The sequence below is a fragment of the Anas platyrhynchos genome, chromosome 1 (genome assembly GCF_047663525.1).
Source record: "Anas platyrhynchos isolate ZD024472 breed Pekin duck chromosome 1, IASCAAS_PekinDuck_T2T, whole genome shotgun sequence".
NCBI lineage: Eukaryota > Metazoa > Chordata > Aves > Anseriformes > Anatidae > Anas > Anas platyrhynchos.
The window spans coordinates 138159900-138187724 of record NC_092587.1 but is presented as its reverse complement, the minus strand read 5'-3'; positions in this window follow the sequence as shown (position 1 = coordinate 138187724).

Genomic DNA, 27825 nt, shown 5'->3' with positions numbered 1-27825 from the left:
AAGATCAAAGCTTCAGTTCCACCTCTTCTTGTTCCCCATAGTCTTTCAACTCTTTACTTACACTTGGCAGAGGCAGCTTCAATAGTTAATTTTAGAATTACAGTGGTCTGTTTTGAAAAAGATGTTGAACCTGCTCTTTGCCAAGCTCCTGGCAGGATTAGTAATTAAAAGGACTGGACAAAACAGGGGTGCACCCTATGACATTTCAGGGGGAGCTGTGGCTTTCAGTGCCGTGGTTGCTAGGGAGATTATGTTCAAAGAGCTTTTATTCCAGGTGGAACAATGCGTCCTTTAAGTGCACTATACTAATTAAGTCTATTCTTTGCAGCTTCCATGGAATAGGTGTTTATCCAGAGGCAATTTCATTTCTTCTTATCTATCTGCATGGGTAGCTGTCGATGTGTATGGCAGGATTTGTGTATGGGCAGCTTCTAGACATCCTGCACAGAGAGATTTGGCCTGGGGGTTTTGGGGTGGCAGGAGGGAGTCTGGCACTGCTGGAGTACTACTTGTGTAAATAGAGTGTTATACTTGATAGACGGTACATTTCAAATAATGAATTTGAGAAGTAATAAAACCAAAGACATGGAAGAGACTCATAATCCCAGTACTCATTGGTCCTTTGTTTCTTACTTTAGTAGGTCCAGAGCATTGTGGACTAAATTAATCAGGAAACTATGGGGAGTGTTTGTTGTTATTATTGTTATTGTCTAAATCAACATATTAATGGGTTTCATATCTGTATTAATCTTTCTATTCACCCTGAAAAGAAGACTTATAACAATTTCTGTATTTTCCTGTGCACATACAGTACTGCATTTAGATGATAACACAACAGTTTGATTATCTGAAAAAAAAAAAAAAAGAAAAAAAAAAACCAACAAATTTTGTTTAAAAAGCAATCTATCTCACTAGGAAAACAACAAATACATAAATTAATTTATGCACACAACTGTTAATTAAAAAATATCATTTACCTCAAACAGATTGATATAGCTTCCATAAACATCACTATTTGATCAAATTTACCGGCTACTATTGCAGGTTTTGGTAGATAGAATTACCATGTTGGCCAACATTGCCAAAATGGATATAATGCTCTTTAATATAAGGACTTGTTTGTTCCTCTGCTGCCATGGTTTTGTTTAGAGATGGTGACAGATGATGCTTTTCTATATTTGCATTTGTCTACTTCATAAAGCCATCTAGTTTTCCCAAAGTAGCCAGGCAGTTCTGCTTGTTCAGTCACAGGTGGAAAAGAAGGCAGAAATATTTTCTGCAGAGAGAATTAGACTCTCAAGTGAGTATTCATCTAAACACATTACAGCACCTACATGGGTGTTAATGACCTCAAGCTTCTCCTACAGTAAAAGGAAAAAAAAATGTTCAGCAGAACTCATCCTGAATAGTTATCTAAAACAGTAGCTTAATCATGCCCTAAAGGTGCCTGTTCCTCTTCATCAACTACAAGGAAAGTGAACATCAGAGTGAATTGTACAGAAGACAATATATAGTGTCAAAGCACAAGACTTTCTATGATCCTCGATGCTTACACCTGCCTATGATGAATCTAATTTTCTCTATCTTTCAGGGAACGATGTTATTCCCTGTGTTATAAAGCACATACTAGTATTTTATGATGACATTGTTGGTCTCTACAGAGGTATTTGATTTCAGCAGAACTAGAGATCAGGCAAAGTCTTTGAGGGATGCTTCATTCTACAGGATAAATACAACAGAGACTTTAAAAAAGAAAAGGAATGAAAACTGAGATTCCAGGTCTTTTGCTGAAGAAGATTCTCGGTTTAACTTGTTCTCGAATTTAAACGGAAAACAATTTTTAATTCAGTATGACAATATTATTGTTACTTCCAGCAGTCAAAGCTTGGTGCAAGCAGAGACAATTATTTCATTATTCAAGAGTGTTTGTTGTAATGGGAGGACAAAATGCTGAAACTCCCATCCCATCCAGTGACATCCCCCAGTGCCAGTCTATTACCCAGTAAGTTCAATATCTCTTCTCTATTTGAACGGAACAGGGAAGTATTACATAGTAGTAAACACTAGCTTTATTGTAGTTTAACCCCAGTAGGCAGCTCAGCAGTACAGAGCCACTCCCTCTTCCCAGGTGGGACGAGGGAAGAGAACTGGAAAAGTAAAAGTGCAAGAGTTCATGTCCTGAGATAAAGACAGTTCACTAGGTCTAGCAAAACTGCATGCACAAGCAAAGCAGAACACAGAATTCACTACTTCCCCTCAGCCATTTCCTGGAAAGCAGAAGCTTGAGTGTAACCTTTCTTGGGAAGACACATGCCATCACTTCGACATCCACCACTTACTCCTTTACACCAGTTTTTCTGATGACCATGACACAGTATGGGTTACCCCTTTGGTCAGTTTGGATCAGCTGTCCTGTCTGCATCCCCTCTCAGCTGCTTGTGCACCTCCAGCCTCCTTGCTGGGAGGGCAGCACAATAAACAGAAAAGTATTTGAATCTGTGCAAGCACTGCTTGGCAACAACTAAACATCGGTGTGTTATCACCACTACCTTCACTACAAATTCAAAACACAGCGCTGTATGAGCCTCTGTGAAGAACACTAACTCTGCCGGCCAATACCAGGACAAACTTTTACAAACATCCATAAAAATAAAGACCTCTCTATCCCTCTGTACCAAATAAGTGGTTTGCAATCATATGATTTTGAGCTAAAGTAGTTGTCATTATATACTGTATAAATCTATGCCACTCAAATCCCAAAACTTTTTTCTCTCTCTCTCTTGCTCTTTTGTGTTTGTTGTTTTTTTTTGTTTGGTTGGTTTTTTCTTTCTTTCTTTCTTTTTTTTTTTCCCATCTTTCTGTAGGAATTCCTATGAAGCTTGAGCAAATAAACCTTTATCTTTCTTTCCCTTTCAGATATTCTTAAGCCAGAAAATCCATACCATCTTGTTTCAGTAGGTAGAAGTAATTTTTTAAAGCTTTTCAGTATCCTTCAATATAAACAGAGGCATAAGTGTCTTTCTCTGACCCTCACCACTGTAATCATGTGGTCAATACTTTCCTATGATATTTAGATTTCAGGGAGCTGCACACACTTGCCAGTTGTGTGCTGCTACACAATAACTGCATTTTACATTTTGTTCCCTCTTCAGGTTTAATTACCTTTCAGTTGCTAGCATTCTTTCCATTCTAATCCACAAATTCATTAAAGTTCTTCTCTTTCATTAGAAGTGTCAAAAACTGGTCTGTTCAGTGCTCCATAACCTTAACTTTATAAACCATGGTTTCAAATATTCTTTCATTATCCATTTCTACCTGAAAAAAAAAAAAAAAAAAAAGTACAGAAGTAATTTAAATTTGCAAGACTTATCACACTTATTTGTACACGTACAAAAAAAAAGGAGTTCAAACCCATAGATCATTTTCATCTCCTATACGTGCTGTATATGCTCTACCTAGATTGGAAAACTTTAAAGAACTTGTGTGAAATCATTTCATTGAAATCAATGACAACTATCTTCCTAATTAACAGGATCAGAACCAAAAATACACCTACTGTTTTTATTATGCTTATGTACAATTATTTTATGTGAATTTAATGAAGAAATATGCCTCCCATTTCTATTATGTGTTTGTACAATTACCTTGGTCAAATGCAATGAAAAATTACTTTTAAATTCTATTAAATTAAATTTTTACTAAATTCTTAAATTCTATTCAATAATGAGCCAGAAACATGAATGTTAGGTTATTTTCCTTCACTGGCATAGTTTAGATGAAGAAAAGAAAATTTTTTAATTGCAAAAATTCTTCCAACTCCTCCTTATCATGTCTAAACCTCCACCTGTTCCAGGCATATTCCTTGCTTACCTGGTGACATCTTAAATGCTCTTTTCTCTCAGGTACACTTCATACTGACTGTCACATACTCTATAAGAAAGAAGAAAAATTCCAAACAGCTTTGGCCAGAATAAATCTGGTTTCAAATGCTGTTTCTTCATTATCTGCCACAAACCATTCACAGAAAATCACACAGTAGGGAGAAGGGAGAAGAAGACATAAAAATATTGTCAGGTAATAATAAGTAAATTTATGAGTCACAAATTACTTGCTGAAAGGAACATAAAGAGCAAAATTGTGTTTTTGCCATTGACTTAATGGGAACAGGACCAAAAGTATTAAATTTTTCACTCTGATTTACAGGACTGAATCTAGTTATGAAAAGCTCCTACCTAGAAATGGAACTTATGTGTTTTTCAACAGTCAAAAATAAGTTTTCTTGTAAGCCAATGCAGTACTTAGGCAATTAATTAACACAGCACTATCATTGCAAATTTGAGACTTCTGCTACGATATGACTGCGTATAACTGATGTCACTTGCCTAAATTTATGAGATTAATATGCTGGTGCTTTGAGATATGAAAGGTCTCTGCACATTAATCACTGTAACTGTCAACTGGAGATAGCATGATTAATTTCCCATAACCTAGGTATTCTGCAGACTTGTTTGTATATCCCCATATAAGAGATTTAAAAGATCACTCAGACTTCAATCTTAAAATTGTATTCCTCTCCTCCTCCTGAAATTTTGCAACAACAGCCAGACTCTTCAGCATACAATTCTTTCATAAATCTAATGGGCTCAGAGGATCTGTGCACAGACCTAATGAATGATGCAAGATCAGTTCTTGATCTTCCTGTGAGCAGAAGGAATAATTTGGGATTATCGTTCAGCTGGTAGGTTTAAGATATAGAGTTGCAACATCATTTTCCTGGTATTTTTTCTCCTTTCCTCCACCCGTAGAAATATTAAGCCTTGAAAATTGAGTTATCATCTACTAAATACAAAGTAGGGGAAAGGGGAAAATATTTCTGGCCAGTTCATGCTATGATGACAAGTATGAGAAAATTGCCATTAGCGTTATCAAGATAAATTTTTTTCTGAAGACCTGTCAGCCATTTATGGTTTCTGTACAATGGGCAAAGCCATTTTTACTCACAGATTCATGTTACTCTTGAATTATTCCCACAGGGCTTCACACGCCACCACCGACAAAGGCAAAAGATCTCAGGAGCTAGTTTGTTTCAGTCTGTCATACAGCTCTCAGTGTAAAGAGAAGAGAGAAAGGGTAGTGGGTAATTGCAGGCACTTCAGGTATGAATGATCTCATTTAACTCTGTGGGCAACTGTATTACAGGCAGCTACATCTAAGCTATTCATCTAAACTTCCTGAATAGCCAGTGGAGAAAAGTATTCTTACACACTATCCAGACAAGCTATTTTAATGTCCACCTTCTGATAAGATGAATGTAATTCCAAAAATGTCTCTTTCTCTCTGTGAGTTACAGTGGGCCTCTGGGCAAGTAGTCTAAATGTAAGGATCTATGCTGGTACATCCTAACAGTCAGGTTATTGATTTTTGAATTTCCTTCTTCATCCAATGATAAGAGACACTTTACAGAGAATCACAGATAGAAATAATGAGTAGATAGATAGATAAAATAGAAAGATAAAATAGAAAAAGTCAAAATTGCTGTAAAAGGATCTGGAAAGGCTGTAACAATGGAAATCTTGGTTAAAAAATGTCTAGGAGAAGATGTTGGAGGATCATAGGAATTTAAGGAAAATGCAGGTTGAAAGGAACCTCAGGAAGTCAGGTAGTCTAAAAACCTGCCCAAAGTAGGGTCAGCTATGAGACCTCATCAAGTGGCTCATGGGGAAAAGTTTCTCCTCTGTTATTTCAATTTGTGCCCATTGTCTGTTACCCTTCCCACCATCATGACAAACCTAGTTGCATTTCCTCAATGTAGGTATTGGATGGGGGGACTGCTAGGTTCCCCAGTGCCATCCCTTTTGCAGTCTGAATAAGGGCAGCTCCCTCCCTCTCTCCTCATGGGGCAAGTGCCCTAGCCCTACCACCTTTTGGGCCCTCTGCTAGGCTTATTCATTAACAAAGATGTTAAACAAGACAGGTCCCATGACACACCTCTTCAGTACACATCACAGGCATCTACATGTATGTAAGGCATGACCTGTCAACCGCTGATAATCCATCCAGCTTTTTGTCCATGTAGTTGTCAAGCCATCCAGACCTTTAAGTCCTAACCCGGATATGTGTGCAATTGGTCTTTCATGTTCTTAGCTACAGAATATCTTCTTGACTGGACAAGAAATAGCCTCATCCCAGTCTTATCTGGATACTAATTCTGTCATTAGAACCATTTCCTTGGTACTCTCCCCCCAGACGATGTGAGGGTAGTATGGGACCTTTACCTGGTTAGTGGGCTGAGGACAGCATAATTGACTACTCTGTATAAAAGAGGCGATGACAGAGGGAGGAAAAGAGCTTTTAGCAAACCTACATAATTTTGGTTCCAAAGCCCCATTTCACAGCCAGGGACTCCCCTCCAGGAGAGCTTCACCACTTTCCAGGATAAAGACTTGTCTTCGGACAAGTCTGGAAAAATCTTTTGCAGTTTTCCACCTCTATAAATTATCCTGGAAAGTGGAATACAGATACAATAACCTGTTAATAAATGTCATTTCTGTCTACAGTTGGCTTCAGTGAAGATATACAAAATCAGCTGTATGTCATGAATCACTTGCTCTGGTTAATTCAGCACCTTCCCATGAATCAGCAAAGCAAGTACAGCATTAATTAGCAATTGTGTTGTGGAAGTAATAACCACCTCCAACTCAATGACCAGTTTCTCTGGGATTGATTCAAAGCCCCTGGAATCACAGGGTGAAAATTTAAGTGAGTTTTATGACAGATACTTTCAATCTAGATTGTGGCAGTTCCTGTTTCAAAATGACAGAATGTTCTTGTGCAGGAGAAATAAAATAATAATACAGAAGAAAAGGAGCAATGCATAATACATGGAATGAAAAAGATTATACAAAAAATATAGTTTAGCAATGCTTATGATTAAATGAGTACTAAAAGTAACTATTTTTCCTATTTTTCACTGATGTGAAAAAATACCACCACTTGAGATGCTCCTAATTATAAACAACTATTGGAAACTATCCCAGGCTTCCCAAAACATTCAGCCAACTTCATATGGAATAACAGGATGCTAACACATATATCACAAAAACAGGCTTCAGACACATGAACTGGAAACCCAAGATGACCCAAAGTAAGAAAACATATGCTTACAAACACGACACAAACACCTTCATGAATGTGGGAAGCTTTTTTCCAGCTCCTGCTGATGGAAGGAACCAGACAAAATGTTGATGCACACAGAGTTCCCCAAACTCTTTATTCCCCAAGCTTAATTGTCAGGGTTTTATCTCAGAGCAAATCTAGTATAGCCACAGTCTGCAACACAGAACACAGTATACAAAATATTTTCCTGAGAACACAACTCCACCAGAAAGGATGAAAGGATGGGGTGTTTTGTTCTGTGGGGAGGGGGTCATGGGAACACATATATAAGGAGAGACATTCATTTTCTTACAGGAAGCGGTACCAAAAAATAAAAAATAAAAATAAATAAAAAGGAAGTTGTACATCACATGACAACTTTTCCCTAAATTTAATAAGTGATTTTTTTCCCTGGAATGTTCCAATTTTTCCACATTTAAATTTTAAAATGTGTATACATATTCGTTAGAAAGTGTTATACTCACAAGAAACAAACAAACAAAAACACAACAGATGAAATGATCAGAGAAATCTTTAACTTCATGACTTGAATGTCATTGATCATTGTGTATCTAGTGTATTTTTCTGTCAAAAATGTAGAAAAGACCATTTCCGTATACATCTAACTTTAGCATATGTTAAAGACTTTCTTAGTACACAAGAGAAATACTTTCTATTTTAAATTCTTCCTGTACATTCCATCCTAACAGTAAAACATGAGTAGCACTACATTTTGGGGGACTATAAATGTTTCATTAATATGTCACATGTTTCTATCATACTTACAGATAAGAGCTTCTTAAAGACTATCTTTTCCTTTTCCTCTTCACTACTATAATCAATAGATACACATTTTCAGATGCGTAATTTTACACTCCAGTTAAAACAGTAATTACTTAGAAAGAGTTGGACTCAGAAATCAAGCACCACATAATCCCTGGCACAGAAGCTAGGAAGTCACTCTTTGGAGATTTTAAATATCTAAACAAACTCTTAAAATTGAATTCATTAAAAACTCCTTCTAACAGAGCTGCAGATGTCTAAAGGAGAACAAACCTTACAGAAGATTTTAATATGGCACTGTCCTTTATTAAAACTGGGAGGGGGCAGGGATGTTTGTTTTGCTTCAGATTTTAAAAAATGTCTGGAGATTTTAAGACAATACTTAACAAGTCACCTTCTGTGAAAGTTTTTCTTCATAAAAAATGTTGTTATTGCATGGTATGTTTCTAAAGTAGAATTATACACTAATGCATCTACTGTATTTTAATGTTCAACTAAATTAGAACAAAGTTTACTGTAAATTACATCTTTTTGTACAAAAGATGGTATTAATCTGATTGAATAGAGACAATGCATGCCAGTGAATATCTGTATCCTCTCTTTTTAGTCTGTGGAAGCATTTCAGTGATTCACTTGACCTCATCCTAAATTTAGCACTACCATTTGCTCAGATTTTTTTTTTTCAAAACTTTTGCCCTCAAAGTAACCATTGCCTGTCAAGAAGTCCACAAGGACTGCCAGCTAGCTCAGATGTCTATGCTGATAACACTTAAGGTTTGGTGAAGAGAATCTCAATCAGATCAGCTGTGAAATATTAACATTTATTTAGATGTCCTGAAAAACCATCAGTTTGCTAAACTCAGTCTGCTACCAGCTTGTCTACATCTGATATCTATGTCACACACCTGAGAGTGTAATTCTTTTTAAAATAATTTTTCTAGATGATCTGTTAATAATAAAGCATTTTGCATTTTCTGGTGTCCCATGAATGCTGAAGTAAAGTGGTCTCCTGTTTGAGATGTGTTGTGGAATAGCTCATCATCCACACAAATAAGCAGCCTGATGCACTAAATATCTCTGAGATAATGAAGCCTGTGGACAAACTAAAGAGGAAAAAGGTTAAGTGTACGTCACTGCTGTCCTTCTGTATGTGGATTATGGAGGTCATTTGGCTTTTTTCTTGAGCTCAGCCCTAGTCTAGGTGAGGAAGTATAACCCTTTTCAACACTTCAAGGTTCTGCAGAACTGATTCACCCAGTGACTCACCCTGTTAATGACGTTCCTTATCTGTAGGCTGACCAGAAGTAACAGCAAAACATGAATGTTTGTGAGCAATGAAAACTGAACTCTTCAGAACTTATAAATTAGTAACTTTGTCAAGAGTTACAAACCCTCAGTTCTGCTGACACAGCTGCTCTCAGAATGTCCCACTGTTGTCAAAATGATTCAAAATAGTTCATGCACCTGAACAGTGCTCCAAGAGGGGTAGGGAGGAAGAACAGCAGATGTAGAGCACTTTGAGAGGACCACACTAGAGGGAACTGCCTATGCATCAGAGTAGGAAATATCAATTTTCAACTTTCTGTCTAGTGGGAGTGGTGAAGAGGAGTTGGGGATGCTGAGTGTGACAAACTTTCTAATTTCCAGCCACAACACAGGAACCTGCCTACACTTTTGCAAAGACTAGCACACAGCACCTGCATTGATACGTGATTCATTCACTGAACAAAATCCACACATAATGCTAAAGGATAGTGTTATTATGCAATTATCTCATTTGCTCAAGGGTTACATGACTTTTCGCCCTCTTTTTGTCAGTCTTTACAACTTTTAAATTTCTCATTTAATTTTAATTTAACTCTCATAATGTGTAACAGCTCAGAGAGCCTTCATATTTGCTAATTCCACAACTCACTTGTGTTTTTTCTGTTGGATGTATCACTTCATTTTCAAAGCCTATGCTGCAGAGATGTAGAGTGGAGATTTTTGTTTTTCAAGTTGTGTATTTTGTACATAAAATGTTGTTCCATCACTTCAGCACATCACAGCAGATATTCCATGACAGGAAATGATTTTTCAATAGATTTTTTTTATTTTTATTTTTTTATCTGCTATGTAGCATGAACTGAACATGTAGGGTACCAATATGCTGGAAGTTACTTCCATAATCCAGAAAATGAACAACAGTGAGCAGCATAGTAATCTGGTTATAGATCTGATTTACAAAGTCAAAAACATAGCTTTTAAGAATAGCAGTTCAGAGCTAATGTTGGGTATTCACCATTTTTAAATCAATTTAAAAAGGAAAAAAAAAAAAAAGGAAGGAAAAGTAAAAAAAAAAAAACTGGCACAATCTAGTAATTTATTTAAATATAAAAGTCTGGATGTGATTTTTTCTTTATAAGAACCACATTTGTTTTCTGCTAGTAGCATATGTATTGTACAGTTTGTAGCACCAATGACATTAACAAAATCTTGAAAGTCATAAAACTTCTGTTCTGGCTGCTGTTGCTTGTCTATTGTTCTGTCAGAGAGAAGAATGTATTACCCACTTCCCTGTGAAGGAACAGCAGTTGTTCGCACATGGAAGATTAGAATTGCATGGGATGCTTCCCTGCTGGAGTGTAGAAGGTGTTAATAATCTGAAGAGTATGAACAGCTGTTATCTTTACAGTAATTAGCATAATATTTCCTGATTGACTACACTGTGCATTCTCTCTCTCCATCTTTTTTTTTTTTTAATTGAAAATGTAATCAGAGTAATCCATTTATTCATTTTCTGGGATTATTTCCAATTTATAGACTGAGAAAGTCCATAAAATGAATATAAAAATCAGAAAATAGGTGTAATGACTCACAAGTTCTGTTTTTCTTTCTAAGAAAAATATTTCTTTTCCACATGTTTTGTCTTAATATGAATAATATAAATAACAGCATTACAATATAAAGGGCTACATCCACAGAAGAGCTCATAAGATGGTGAGAGCTGAGTAAGCAAAATTTCGACCCTCCCATTTACTCGGAAAAACGTAAATTCCAAGTTTAGGAACTCACACTCCCTATACAGTGCAAGAAGAGACATCCTAGAAGTAGTTAGGCAGCATGTTTCAAGCCCAAGAAACTTACTTTTGCAACTCTTATTCTTACAAGATATCCTATTTATTAAATAACTTCATAGCCTCAAATAACGAATTTTAAAATAAGGGATTAAGAAAAAAACTTACATGAAAAATCTTATTTCCATTTATTCTCATCAGAGAATTCATAAAAGGGAGAATTTATCTAAGAAGGTTTTCCAAAATTTAATTAAGTGTTAGGTAGCTAAGGTGCATCTACCTACCTCAGGTCACAATTTTTAAGACAATCTGGTTGCCTTGAAGAGTTTCAGACAGATCTCAGTAAGTTAGAATGAGGCAAGAAGATAATCATGAGTATTACAGGGGAAGACCAAGATTACTAAGGGTTATTTAAAGGCATTTTGGGAACATGCAAAGCTCTTTATAGGATGCTTAGGAGAAGGGCCAAAAGCAGGGAGAAGTGTAAGAAAATGGAGGGGAGTAGACATAAAACGGGCCTCCACAGCTGGAGTCTGTGTCCGTGTAGGTGAGTGGTGAGAAAGCTCAAGAGTGATAAAGCACAGTTCACATGCTGTTAGAACCTTCCCACCATTCAAAGTTCTTGTGCTGGTTAAGGAATGCTCCCTCACTTTCTATTGGTCTTTTTGGCTGGCCATTGTTGGAAGTGTGTGTGTGTGTGTGTGTGTGTGTATTAGTGTCTCTGAAGAACCCGCTCAACAACAGCAAACAGAAAATTGGATGAGAAGTCTGCTGGATTATAGAATCATTGAAAGGTTTGAGTTGGAAGGCACCTTAAAGATGATCTAACTCCAACCACCCTGCTATGAGCAAGGATGCCACCCACTAGATCAGGTTGGCCAAGACCCCATCCAGCCTGTCCTTGAACACCTTCAGGGATGGGGCATCCACAGCTTCTCTGGGCAACCTGTTCCTGTGCCTCACTAGCCTTACAGTGAAGAATTTCCTCCTAATGTCTAGTCTAAACTGGGAGGAAATTTTGGATCTTGGAAGCCATCAGATTTGCCTTCCCTTATCAGTTTCCTTCAAAACAGACTGGTTTGACTTCAAAACAACAAACTACTGAGGACTTGTAATGCCTGCTGTGCTAGCAAGATGTTGAGCCAGACTCATTCACTCCACACTGAGACATTAATAACCTGATCCTACCACATTTCCATTTCTTCCAAGGTGCCCACACATACCCTCTGCCAAGGTTGAGGCCTTCACATCACATTGCTCAGCAAACTCCTTCCTGTCATACAGGGAATGGCACCCACAAAGTCAGGAGAATGCATGCAAAGGGGATCAGGGTCAGGTAGCTCCTGGTGAACTCCAGACAGCTTCCAACATATGAGTTACCACACCTCCATTTTGGTAGATCCAGACTCAGTGTTGGTCTGCACTGAGCAGCTAGACATTGCAGGAACCCCATATGCAAGAAGTCTGTCTCATCAATCATGTGATGTAGCTTACACCGTGCAGGAACAATCATATGATGTCTTGGCTCAGATGTGCCAAGCTGGCTCCAGGTGGACCTATCCATGTGGCTACTAGAAGATGGCGTTTGGCTTATTCATCTACAAAATCTGAATAGTTTCCAAATGCTTGTAAAACTTCTTAAAACCATTTTTACTGTAATTGCAGTAAACAAATGAACAGAAAGCTCTGAATAAAACTGTATTTCACTTGTTTGCAATGGTGCAATACAAAATATTCAGTGGTACATTACCTGTTGCAACTCAGAGAAGAAACACATCTCTGTATGCCTTGCTTTTATTAGTATTTTATTAAAAATACCTTGTAACTCAGCCTATTTAATTAACATCTGTGGACAAATTAAATCCCAAAAATATACTTCTATTGTCCCATCATTTCACAAATTCATAGCATCTCCCACATACAGAACTCCAAATCAAGCATAATGAATATTTGCATTTCAGCATGCAACTGACTGTAGGCTTCAACTCATACCTAAACTCCATTTCAAATAACCATGCCTATTACTCTTGCTTCCACAAGTGGAAATATATGTTATAAAGGTGAAAAATATCCTTCATCTGCTAGATTACAAACATAGTCATATTTTGTTGGAGTTTTGCTCACACCTAAAACAGAAATTGACTGACAGAGGAAGACCTGTCAATGCTAACTCTACCAAGATAGCATTTATTGTTGAGAATGAATGCTAGAAACTTTTAACTCATAGTAGGCAAAATCAGACTTCCCTGCCCCAAGCACGAATAACACATAGTCACATTTAGCTCTGCAAGCCAGATTAACAATAGGTAAGAGAAGGAAGGTTGTAGATTTAAATTCTGGGAAAGGGAATGAAGCTGAAGATAAGTGTCATAGAGAAAATATTTTGATTTTGGTCAAATGTCTGCCACCTTCTCCACCAAAAAAGAGTGACTGGATTTGTTTCATTGAAATAAAAACTGTTCTTGAAGCACTGTTTTGTTATTAGGACACTTAAACATGTATTATAAAATACAGTAAAACAAATCCAACTATTTAGTTCTTTGGGTAGGAAGAGACATACCATGAAGGGAATGCAATGATCCATACCACCATTAGGAAGGTTCTAGAGGGGTCATGAACCTTCCTATGCTTTCAAGTCATCATACCAGCAGTGATGGTAATACAATAAGAGCAAGCTCCTTTAGGAGAGAAGCTGCACTAACAGAAGCTCTGGAAGGCATATTTGCCATAAAACTGATCCTGTATTAATTGTTTCTTTAAGTGGCAATAACCTTTGCTTGTTCTCTCAAAGAGGTAGAAGGAAAAAAAAAAATAATAATAATATAAAAAAAGTAACCAGAGGTGTTATCTGAGTTCTTGCATTCTTCTTTACTGGGGACAGTGCTTACTTAGTAAGTGGTGCTGATTGCGTTCTGTGACAGAAAGAAAAATTAAGAAAAAAATAAATTTTCATTATTAGTCAAGAAAAAAGTGATCATCTTTCATATTTAAATAAATCTAATAAGATGTATCTGTATATCGGATATTATGTTTATTGTTTTCCTTTTGTATATTAAAATGCTATCTTAATATTCCTAATGGATCATGCTCATAAATGCACGTGGCCTTACAGAAAAAAAGAAGGAACAGTTCTATCCCTATAAATAAATAAATAAATAATAACAATGGAAAATAAGAAACCTGTTTGGATTATGCTGGAGATCCTGTGCAACTTGTTCGTTCAGGTTTTATTCTGGTAAGACTGAGACACTAGGACTAAGAACTAGGAAGGGAGTGGGGAGAAGCTAATATTCATTATGCTGCAATACACAGATTGCATTAGACATAGACTGTAATATGGCTGTAACGTATCCAGAGTGTTCATCTAAAAATAAGGTCCAGGATATGAGCCTAGTTACTATTCCGTAACTGTACCTTTCCACAAAACATATTTTAAACAAAACAGATCATTATGTGTAGGTTTTGAGGGATGCTTGAAAGGAAGTAATTGAACCCACTTTTTTGAGTAAGTGCTATGAGGTACCTGACAACGTAATGCAGAAATAATAAGCACACAGAAATTCTAGTGAATAAATTGTAATTCCCACTCCACATATCTTTTCTCAATGAATTTAAATTCAATGTTGAATTAGAATTGTGTAATTGCAGTAGGTTAGAGGGTTGTAATCACTGTGTCTCCCCAGTGATTCATGTTACTGTTCTTTATTCTATACATTTTAAATGATATTTTGCAATGATTTTTTTTTCTTCTTCTTCTATGCAGTCTTTGAATCTTATTGTCCTGAAAACACTTCCTTTTTAGTACCTGAATCAACAAAGCACTGTGTCAGGCTAGGTTTGCAAACTTGAAAACAAAGTCTCTGATTCCAGCTGGAACTGATTAGATGACAAACATACAGAGTGTATTTTAAGTGCTGTACTGAACTGGCCAAGAGTAGGTTTGCTATTTAAAGATGAGCATATATTAAACATTTATTTTTTTATTATTATTTCCTTAACCTCTATCAATAATTTATCCCCACTCTGGTTCTTACTTTGATTCTAATACATCGTTTTAATTTCACAAAACAAAACAAAACAAAACAAACAAACAAAAAAAAAAAAACTTGCTGCTTATCCCGTCCTCAGTTCACTCTGTCTCCTCCCTTCAGTTCTTGGTACCTGTGCCTTGAAATACATTAAGAAGCACCATGGATCTTGTCCTACCCATTTTCCCTTCTGACATCCTACTCATGGCACCAACTTCATCTGGGAGGCTGAGCATGGAGGAACTAGTACAATTGCTTTGGTGATGTTTTGGATTGCACAGCATGGAAGATAACAGCAGAACTCTGCACTTACAAATCAGGCAGCTAAAAAGTAACAAGAGAGGAAGATTTATTCTATTTCAGAAACTTGCTTGCATTATAAACCTCCAGTCTGACAACAGGAGCCTTTCCTTTCATTCCAATAGGAGCTGGATCAGTAGAGAGAATGAAAGGAGAGCTATAATTTCTCACAGCAATAGCCTTCTTTCTCTTGCAAGGATAAACTATTCAGCTTTCAGTCTCTTTGTGGACCCTTGTGGGTCTCAGCACTTTCACTAGCTCGAATGACATCTGTTTCCATTAAGTGTTATACACATTGAAGGGCCATTTGATTTTTCATTACCACAGCAATATCAATAATATAATTGCTCATATAAAAATATAACCAACATGCACAGAATTCAAATTGGTAGCAGGCAGATGTACTAATGTAAAAAATGTATTGAATTAAAAAATGATTTTGGAGGTGCAATATGAAGACAAAATACATTAAAGTCAACACTAAGCTAATAAAGACACATTTTCCAAATCACATATCGTATAAGTGATGTTAAAATATTTAATCTAATATTAGAATTAATTTTGCATTTGTATTTGATAAACTTCTTGATGATTTATTTGACTAATCATGTGTTCAACTTCACTTTGAGTCATGCTTCCACTAAAGCTTTGGAATAAATTTAAGCAACTCATCAGTGATAGGAGTCACAGGGTGTCTTCTTTACTAGCTAAGTGTGCAGTGCTGCAATACTTAGAAATCGGGAAAGACTAGTATAGGAAATGTCAGGGGATAAATTGCCATGGTCTCTTCACTGACCTTAATGAAATGATGCATAATTTCAGATGTAAAAAACGTATTTATTGTCCTTTATCATACTTCAAAAAAAAAAAAAAAAAAAAAACATACTGCAGAAAAGCAGCAATATATATATATATATATATATATAAAAGCAGCAATATATATATTTATATATATATATGTGCCCTGAAAATAATATAACCATTTTTCCCATTCTCATTATTATTCACCTTAACATCTCAGCTGAAGATAAGTGACACATAACAGGAAAGAAATGAAAAAATTGGTTCTTACAGGTTCTGTGTCTTCCCTTTGGCCTCTTAACTCAGTCTATTTGCAGCCATGTATGACTTTGAAAAAGACTAAATCATTTCTTTCAGCTATCTCAGCCACTCAATCAATACTAACCCGTTCAGTCTTTCCAATGTGAAAAAATGTCCATAAAAATTTTGAAGGGTACAATATTTGTGACATTTGTTTGTAACAAAGACAACAGGTGACCAGAGCTCTCTCACTGGGGTGCTGTTTTAATATGAGTGAAGCAATGGTGTAGCTATTTTCTTAAACGACTGTTGGTTCATATGGAAAGACTTAAAAAAAATATAAAAGGGAAGTGAAAAACTACCAGCAAAAATTTATGTTGAGTCATAGTCATTACAGCTACTAAGGCAAATATTTAAATCAGCCCCTACCCTCACCATACTCACCTCAACAAAAGATTATCATTAAATGACCTTTCCAGTTTAAGTGAGTTGTGTGTATTAACATTGTACAATTCCATGTAACACATTTGTCATGATTTGTGACATCTGGCTGGACAAACCCAGCCAGCATGGGTTTGTCCAGCCAGCATGGGTTTGTGAAGGGTAGGTCCTGCCTAACTAACCTGATTTCCTTTTATGATAAGATCACCCGTATGGTGGACCAAGGGAAACCAGCTGATGTGATTTTTTTGGACTTCAGCAAGGCTTTTGACACGGTTTCCCATAGGATCCTACTGGACAAAATGTCCACCATACAGCTAAATAAAAACATCATACGATGGGTGAGCAATTGGCTAATGGGCAGGGCCCAAAGGGTTATGGTGAATGGGGCTGCATCAGGCTGGCGGGCGGTCACCAGTGGGGTCCCTCAAGGCTCCATTTTAGGGCCGGTACTTTTCAATATTTTTATAAACGATCTGGATGTAGGAATAGAAGGCATTTTGAGCAAGTTTGCTGATGACACCAAACTTGGAGGAGTTGTGGACTCAAATGAGGGTGAAAAGGCCTTGCAGAGGGATCTGGATAGGTTGGAGAGCTGGGCGATCGCCAACCGCATGAAGTTCAATAAGAGCAAGTGCCGGGTCCTGCACCTGGGACGGGGAAACCCTGGCTGCACGTACAGACTGTGCGATGAGACGCTGGAGAGCAGCCTAGAAGAGAGGGATCTGGGGGTCGTGGTAGACAGCAAGTTGAATATGAGCCGGCAGTGTGCCCTGGCAGCCAGGAGGGCCAACTGTGTCCTGGGGTGCATCAAGCACGGCATCGCTAGCAGGTCGAGGGAGGTGATTGTCCCGCTCTACTCTGCGCTGGTGCGGCCTCACCTCGAGTACTGTGTGCAGTTCTGGGCACCACAGTATAAAAAGGACATGAAACTGTTGGAGAGTGTCCAGAGGAGGGCTACGAAGATGGTGAAAGGCCTGGAGGGGAAGACGTACGAGGAACGGCTGAGGGCACTGGGCCTGTTCAGCCTGGAGAAGAGGAGGCTAAGGGGAGACCTCATCGCAGTCTACAACTTCCTCGTAAGGGGGTGTCGAGAGGCAGGAGACCTTTTCTCCATTAACACCAGCGACAGGACCCGCGGGAATGGAGTTAAGCTGAGGCAGGGGAAGTTTAGGCTGGACATCAGGAGGGGGTTCTTCACAGAGAGAGTGGTTGCACACTGGAACAGGCTCCCCAGGGAAGTGGTCACTGCACCGAGCCTGACTGAATTTAAGAAGAGATTGGACTGTGCACTTAGTCACATGGTCTGAACTTGGGTAGACCTGTGCGGTGTCAAGAGTTGGACTTGATGATCCTTAAGGGTCCCTTCCAACTCAGGATATTCTATGATTCTATGATTCTATGATTTTATGTCAGTCCATTCAGTAAGTACAGGATATAAGACAGCTACATATTCAAAGGAGCATAAAATGCTGACAAATTTTAGGTCCACAGAAATCTCTGTTCAGTAGAGTGTTTAAAGATGAAATTAACTGTCAACGTGCAAATAGACCGCCTCTAAATTTACAATCACACATCCAAATGAAGACACTTGCATCTGAAATAATGTTTTTTTGTTTGTTTGTTTGTTTTTGTCATTGAAAATTTGACAGATTATACGAAGAAAAATAATAAAAGAGCAGGGAGTTTTAGGACTTTCTGCTGTGTTTTCATTGGCAACATCACAGTATTTGATGTTTTACTTGATGGTCTGGCTAAAAAATAATGATAGTTTGGCTTACTGTGAGGGTGTTTCTGTACATGTCCTCATGACCTTGTGAACTCCTAGCAGTAAAACATCAAAGTAACACAGATTCTTTTGTCTACAAGACATATTTTTATGTACACATAGCCAAAACAGGTTCTTAATATGATTTCTATCACACAAAAGCCTTATTTTGAAGAGGTGAGGAACTTCAAAAGTTCTGAGTCCTTGGCCAAATTAAGATGTATTTTACTCAGAATAAGAGTATATTGACAAAGTGGGATTATTCAAGAGTTATGTATAACTCTAAGGATTTAACCTTTTGCCAAAATCAAATATACCGATTATATATATATATATATTTTATTTCTTTTTTAATCTCCTAGTGATAATTGAGCCAACCCAAACATATAGTAACTGCATTTAGATATTTTGTTTTCCATAGCACAGGAAAAAGGAGAAAATGCATATGGATGAAATGGTGTGGAATATGTTAAAAGCTTTCAACAGATTCTTTTATAAGTCAAATCAATGATGGATACATCAAACACAAATATTTTGTACATATTTGTATTATATATGTATATATTTATATATACTGGATATTCAAGCAATCAATTTGCTCAGTTATAGTCATCCACCATTTCATTATTATTATTTTTTTTAATAAATTAAAGATTTTTTTTTCAAAATGCATAGCCTATTTCATGTGGACATATGCAGACTTAGCGTGTAGTTGCATTTCTCACAGATTCATAACCTGTCAGCACACAAAAAAATATAGCTGGGTTCTGTTTCCTCTTAGTATATTAATCTAATTTGGTTAGTAAAACCAGCTGAATTTGCACTTTTACATCATGAAATTGCCAAGATGGGTTTTACATTTGCAGTTTGGAGAAATACTGGCCCAATTCTGCTGAATGTTGTCATTCTGTTACAACAACATCCTTACACACGTGTAACCTTCATGTAATTTGAACAGTCTGGATCAAGACTAAGTTCTTTTAAGATTTTTCTTGATCTGAGGTCTAGAGATATGGCTAAGTTAAAGACCAAGCCCTTCATTTTAAGTATTGTTTTCCATTCAAGAACTGGGAATTGCAAAGGTTTTATATTTTATGTTTATTTATTTTTTTTTTTTATCTCTAATGAATACCCACAAGCCTTGAAACAAGCAACATTTAAATTCAGATGTCTTATTTCAAGGTTCTCTGTCAACTTGCAGTGACTAACCGTTCACTGTGGGTTATTGACCGATCAGAGTCCGAATACAAGCAACAATACAATAACAAAGCAAACACACCTTCAACCAAAGCAATATGTCCAAAGCAAACAGGCAGCCTAAGTCATACATGCCTATAACTGCTCCAGAAAAATTTGATTGTCCAAACCAATTTGTCCAAAGCAATCCAGCCATGGCATCAAGAAGTCACACACATGGAGGGTAAACCTGCAGTTGCTACACTACACTACACTTTGAGTACCCAGATTAACTAACTGAAAGCATGTCTAGCAATCTTGCCCCAACAAGCTGTCCTTCTGCACAGCGTGGCTGCAATGCCATTGCCAACCTGAACCTATGTCACTCAGGAGTACAAAGAGGAGGCAAACAGCCACCATTTTTTTTATCTTTTTTACCCTAATCTAATTCAACACAATCTGTGAGTAGATCCTGGTAAACATAGTTCACTAAGGATGTGCTTATTGGTGAATAAAGATAGTGTGGTGAATCATATTTGTGTATACTCATGCGAGAACTTACAGGCACAGGATAAACAAGTGATATGGAAAAACACACTGGAGTAAATTTGTGAGCAGATGATACAGCAAAGCATATATTGATTCTCTGATGAGATAAAAGATGCAAGTGTGTGCTTTTTTTCAGCCTTTCTCCCATAAGAAAACTAAAGTCTCTGTATTCTCTACTTGATATCCTATTTTCATAACTCTCCCTCTCCATCCGTTTGACTGAATTTGATCTGTAGTTTAAATATTGTCCAGATCTCACTGGACACACTGGACTATACAGATAAATACTCACTATAATCTTGTTAGCTATGTTTCTTTACAAAATCAGACTAAAATTTGAGAAGGGAATTACTGAATTAGCTAAATCAATCAGAATTTGTGTTCTGAACAGCACTGAAAATCTCATTTTAAACCCATTTCTGCTCTGAATAAAGTGAGTGGCAATATTTTTAGTATTTCATATTTGTGTTATAATTTCACCGATGTCAGAAAAATACATCAATATATGTGCTTTAGGAACTGGTTTCACAACATTTGTTCCCAAGTTATGAGCAGAACATGTGCCTAAAATATCCTGAAACTATTTTTTGTGAAGAAGATATGAAGAGGTTACTGGCATCTCAGTGCAGTGAGACACAGTGACAGTGTGAACCCTGAATTTCTTGAGTTTTGATAATTCCCTGACTTAGCTATTTTTCCTTCTCTTACATAGGGATATTAATTCTGATTTACTTACATTATTAGGGGGTCATAATGGTTGAAAAAATAATTATGTTAATGTGTTTCAGGAAACAAAGTAGTAGCAAGAATTATTAATTTTTCTTTACAAAGCTGTGAAGACAATTCCCAGATGTGTATGAAAGGGTTAAATGCAAAACTCTGTATTCAAACTGTTTTTCTTTCTTTTCTCCTATTTGTCCATAAAGATAGCTTTAATTAGTACTTGCCTGGAAACAGTTTTTGTATATATTAACTAAAAAGTGTAATCAGTATGAAGAGAAGCTGATGAATAGATATAAAAATAGCATGCAAACATCAAAGTCCTTTTCATAAGAAAAATATTTTTAATCTTTTTTATGAGATAGTATAGAAGTGTCGCCTTGTCACTAGGAAGTGCTGTGTTCGCGTGCCACATTAACATGACAACAGGAGCAGTGGTCACTTCATATTCAAGATGCATTTTCTGGCTGCACACAGGGCACTGAGAGCCAGGTCTAGGTCTTATGTCTCAGTATGAAATTTCACTCCATCTTAAATTTGTGAAATACTCTAATTACGTTTACCATATATATCTAAGCAAAGGAAAAAAAAAAATGAAAAAAAAGTTACATTTGCACAATATTTATCTGCACAATATTTTTATCTACCTTTTTTTTTAATAGCAGATTTCTTGCCTTTGTTTGGGAAAATATTTGAACATATGAAGTTATATTCCAGAAAGCAAAAATAGGAAAAAAAAATGTGTGTGTATGTAGAGAAAATATTTAATCTTCATGGGTTTTGATACAGGAATATTATGTGTGTATATTTAGTAATATTATCTCATGACTTTAAGCACAATGGGGTGTTAATCTGGGGTACTGAAAAAAATGCATGTGTCACCAAGCTCTAGTCTCACAGTATTAAGTCACCTAAGGCATCATTTAAACACACAACCATGTTGTTTTCCCCATAAAACCTCTTTTTAATAAATGGGAAGGTGTAGCAGACAGCAAGGAGTGACAGGGAACAAGGAAGTGAACTGAGATGACCATGGAAGGTAAGCAGAGGGGATGACCATTAAGGGAATGGAAAGAAGGGCCAGCACAGAAAGGAGGAAGAATGTGGTAGGCTAGAAGACAGGGAAAACTGTGTGCCCAGTTATTGGAAGGAAAGGGAAAGGCAAAGTGGGAAGAGCACGTGAGGTATGGAGCATTACAAGTCTGTGATGTTTACCAATGCTTGAACCAGTCTGTGGCAAAAGCCTAGGACTACAAATCTGTGACTTGATGCAGATAATCATAAGCAGCTGACAAGTGCCAGAGTACTAAAGCAAAAACCCCTCACCCTCTCAACAAGACAAATAGCTAAAATTCAAAGAGCTAATACCTTTTATCCTAGCTCACAATATGTTAAATATACATTACCCATATAAAATAATATATGAATTATTAGGACCTTAGATACCGTTAAATTATATCCTGCCTTTCTTCAGTGTAATTTATTCGTTACAAACTTACATGGCTATGAACATAAAGTCAAAAGAGACATTCATAAATAAATAGAAAACAATGATTTTAGGCTTGTAGAAATCTGGCACTGATGAAGGGAAGCATACCTAAGTCCTATGGGGTGGACACAGCTGCCTTTTTCCATGGACAGTCTGGGTTCTTTTAGTGGTTCAAACTGTGCCCTGAGAAGACTGGAGGGGAACAAAATGACCTGCCTCCAACTACTGACTACTTTTTGCAAACATAAGTCTTTCAAGGAGATGGAGTAAGATGTAGTACTGTTTCTGGTCTGATAGCCACATAACTGTGTTTATGCCATGCTGAGCTAGTAGTAGGCATATGGTTAATTCTTAATTCAGGTCCAAAGTTAAGCACTTCATTTATATTCCACAATATGCTAAAGCCAAGTAAGATCTGATTCTGTGTAAAGCCAACTTGACTGTTTATGCACCGTGCTCCCCAGTGCCTTCTGAAGTGCCTGTGTTATCCTATAGTTGCAAACTTTATGGAAAATTTAATACTTATCTTAAAGTAGAAGCCTAAAATTACACTCTGAAGTTGTCCATTCCTCTAACCAGCTACTGAAGAAAGCTGAGATAACAAGGTCAGATGCAAATGTAAAATGAATCCCACTTTTCTCTACACTTATCAATAAACAAACTCTTCACCAGTTTTAAAGCAAATATATTCCTAACAAACCCCCATATGTTATTTGTTACTTGTAGTCCTTCCAACTTTTGCTAAAATTCAACATAAATGACAAAAAATCATAGTCTTGTCAGCATTTTCCTGAACCACCTCTGATATGTAGCTCTTGCATTAACAAATCTTGGAGATATAATTTTGAACTTTTTTAATATGAAATCAGACTTTTTCACAGAATCACAGAATCATAGAATTTCTAGGTTGGAAGAGACCTCAAGATCATCAAGTCCAACCTCTGACCTAACACTAACAATTCCTCTACTAAACCATATCACTAAGTTCAAAATCTCAATGTCTTTTAAAGACCTCCAGGGATGGTGACTCCACCACTGCCCTGGGCAGCCCATTCCAAATGTCTAACAACCCTTTCGGTAAAGAAGTTCTTCCTAATATCCAACCTAAAACACCCCTGGTGCAACTTTAGCCCGTTACCCTTCATTCTTTCACCTGGCACATGGGAGAATAGACCAACCCGCACCTCACTTGTAGCGAGGGGCCCAAAACTGAACACAGTACTCGAGGTGCGGCCTCACCAGAGCCGAGTACAGGGGGACGATCACCTCCCTAGCCCTGCTGGTCACGCTGTTTCTGATACAAGCCAGGATGCCGCTGGCCTTCTTGGCCACCTGAGCACACTGCTGGCTCATATTCAGCCGACTATCAACTAATACTCCCAGGTCCTGCTTTGCCAGGCAGCTTTCCAACCACTCATCTCCCAGCCTGTAGCTCTGCTTGGGGTTATTGTGCCCCATGTGCAGGACCCAGCACTTGGCCTTGTTGAGCTTCATACAGTTGGCCCCAGCCCATCGGTCCAGCCTATCCAGATCCTTCTGCAGAGCCTTCCTACCCTCGAGCAGATCGACACACACACCTAACTTGGTGTCATCTGCGAACTTACTGAGGGTGCACTCGATCCCCTCATCCAGATCATCAATAAAGATATTAAGATATTAAAGAGGACTGGCCCCAGTACCAAGCCCTGGGGGAGTCCACTGGTGACCGGCCTCCAACTGGATTTGACTCCATTCACCACAACTCTTTAGGCCCGGTTATCCAGCCAGTTTTTAACCCAACGAAGCGTACACCAGTCCAAGCCACAAGCAGCCAGTTTCTTGAGGTTTCTTTTTCTGATAAGCCTCTTCTTTAAGTCAATCACACTGAAATATTTTGGGTTCCTAAGGATAAAAAATAAACTTTCTTTTTCTTGAACATCAGATACAGCTCAAGAGGAGACAAGAGTCACTCTCTCACTGCTTCACCCTTTTATTGTTGTTAATTCTAAGGAAGATCAAGAGCAGAAAGAGTGTTGTAACATCCATACCAAAAACAGTTCTTATTTGCTTATAGTCAAAGATGCTGGCAATCGTTAACTCCATGTTTGACAAAGATGATGTGACCTCTTTTAGCCCAAATGCCACCTAACAGATCTTTCGCTATACCTGCAAAACCATCAACAGCTCCATTTTGGCTGAGAAGCTCTGTTCCTGGTAAAAATAAGCCTTCCATCTCAAACAAGCAACATTCAGATTGCTTAATAACTCATGATTTTAATATTTGTGTGCAATTCTTCATACAGAGTACTTGATGGACTTTGAATTCCTAGGGAAATTTTGAAAGCCCTTTCTGGATGCTTCTTTGTTTTCTTCTCTAGACTTGGCCATTCAGTTTTGGGCCCCTCGCTACAAGAAGGACATCGAGGTGCTTGAGCGGGTCCAGAGAAGGGCGACGAAGCTGGTGAGGGGCCTGGAGAACAAGTCCTACGAGGAGCGGCTGAGGGAGCTGGGCTTGCTCAGCCTGGAGAAAAGGAGGCTCAGGGGTGACCTTATTGCTCTCTACAGGTACCTTAAAGGAGGCTGTAGAGAGGTGGGGGTTGGTCTGTTCTCCCACGTGCCTGGTGACAGGACGAGGGGGAATGGGCTTAAGTTGCGCAAGGGGAGTTTTAGGTTGGATGTTAGGAAGAACTTCTTTACCGAAAGGGTTGTTAGAAATTGGAACAAGCTGCCCAGGGAGGTGGTGGAGTCACCATCCCTGGAAGTCTTTAAAAGACGTTTAGATGTAGAGCTTAGGGATATGGTTTAGTGGGGACTGTTAGTGTTAGGTCAGAGGCTGGACTCGATGATCTTGAGGTCTCTTCCAACCTAGAAATTCTGTGATTCTGTGATTCTGTGATTCCCTGACAATATATGTGATTCTGGCTCCACTAGCAAATAGCATAGTGCAGTAGGAGGTGATATGGAGAGTGACTTTTCATACCAAGTATTAGGTATCCCTGCTATATCCACTTAATAAAGGGCTCCTTCAGACTACCTTAAACTGTTCCTATAATTAACAGTTAGCAATTGGGCAACCTCTACTTTAAGTTTCATTTAAAGTAATCCAATTTCCACACTTGTGTTGCTCCAGGTTATGAATCAAGTTGAGGTAAGCATGGACAATCTAGAGATTTTCTTGAAACACATGTTCTGATGCAGTCAAAATCACTAATGTAAATGCTTCTTAAAGCTTTTTGTCCACTACAGAGATAATGTGGGCAAGCCACATTGAGTTTTGTGCCCTTCCGAGCAACTTAAATTGAACAATAAAGACAGCATCATCCCATTTTCATCTCTTGTTCTTTCTGTTTTCAGGTGTTCACTGTGTAGCTATAACAGCACTGCTGAAATGTACAGGTTTTAATAGAGCTTCAATAGCTTTCTCCTGACAAGCTCATAGTACATGAAAATAATGAAGTCATTATATGTGTCCTTTTCATCTCATTGTCTCCTTTGGAGAACTTGTTTTGAATATGAATACTGGAGAAAAGCAGAATTGTAGCCTAAAGTTCCTCTGGATGCAGTGTTGCATACCCAAACACCAGAAAAGTTTATTTTGCTTTTGAAACCATTGATAAAAGGTATTGCAATGCAGAGTATATTAAGTATGATGAACAAATTGGATGAGGCAACATAACAATGATTTATGTGCAAGCTGCTCTTCTGGGATAGAAATTTTGAGGTGATCTCATATGTGAAAACAGCCACTGAGAACAAGTTGAAATCAAAAATAGTGTAAGAAAGTATGTGAATGTGGTTATTCTCCTAAATCCCCCACTAATCAAATTTATAGCCCCTTAAGCTGCTCCACAGATTTGCACCAATTTAAATGAAACTCATTTTACAGTGATGTTTCAGGGTGACAGGCAAAGATTAAAATGAAACAGTTATTTACTTCAAAATTTTAAAAATGTTGGAACCTTAATCTAAAATGCACAACACTAACATGGTTGAGAGTAACTCATCTCTACTCAGTCCTTGAGATTGCACAAGCACTAGTTTCACACAAAAGTATGAAATCATTTTAAGCTTCATCTCGGCAGATGAAGTATGAACAGTGATCAGCTAAAAACGCTTCCTAATTACAGTTCATTTGGTTTGGTGGGAAAGATAGAAATACAAATCAATGCATGCTACAGACTGTAATTTATGATGTCCTAAGCAAACTTTGTCAAAACCAGCACATAGCTTCTTGCATCAGCAACTATTAACACTGTCAGTGCTGAACAGATCCTTCAACTTATGGAAGTGTTCCCTATCCTTGCTTTGTTGCTAATTATTCACAAACCATTTGTGCTTTCTTCCAAGCTGAAGAATACACTGTGCTTTGTTAAGATGATCAAAATGTGCTTCATAAACATGAGAACAATCTTTCCTAGCTTTTGAGATAAGGAGCTGCTTCAAACACTTTGCACAGCTTCTTCATTTACAGTCAATTAAAGCCAAATTTTGAATTGTTATTCATCTTTTGCAGTTTGCTTCATTTTCTTTGTTTGTGGGCACTGGAACATATGTAAAAAAAAAAAAAAAAAAAAAAAAAAAAAAAAAAAAATTTAGAGGGATGATATTTCCAGTTCTGTAGAACTTCCTTCATTGTCTTCTGATTCACCATTGTCTGAGGTCAAGTGACACTTCACCAGGATCCTTAGAGACCCATTGCCATAAGGAGCTCTTAGAAAGCCACTGCAACATTTCTAACAAAGCTACTTATCTTTTACCCAAAACACTTTCATCTTTTCTGGTGTTTCAAAGACTTATATCATTGCTTCACAGTTCTTTCCCCACAATTTCCCCACAAGTCAAATCTTCAGATATACCAAAGGTTTTTGTTGTTTTTAAGACTCAAATAGCTGCTCTTATTACCCAAGCTTCTGCTTTTTTTTTGCTGATCATTCTGCTGCCCTGAAGAGTCTTGTTTTCCTTTTTCATTAATGGATATCTGAAAGGAACCCCAAAGCTTGCAATAGCATGGAAACACAGCATATAGAATGGAAAGATGGAAAGTAACTGTTTGATAAAATTAAACAAAAACAACAAAAGTTTGTTGTGTTTTTGTTTTTTTTCTTTAAAGTAAAAAAGAAAAAATAACACCTTTATCAGCTAACTTGAATGATCAGTAAGAGTCAAAAGTGCTCTTGGGATGAAAGCAGCATATAGATCAATGCCAGGAGTCCAAAATACAAATGTTTGCATTTTTTCCCTGAATTTAATATTTGGACCAAATATATTCATGATAGGTACCTGGAAAAGGTTTTTATTTCCCCAAATTTTATCTACACCACAGCGATGGGGTGCTGGATT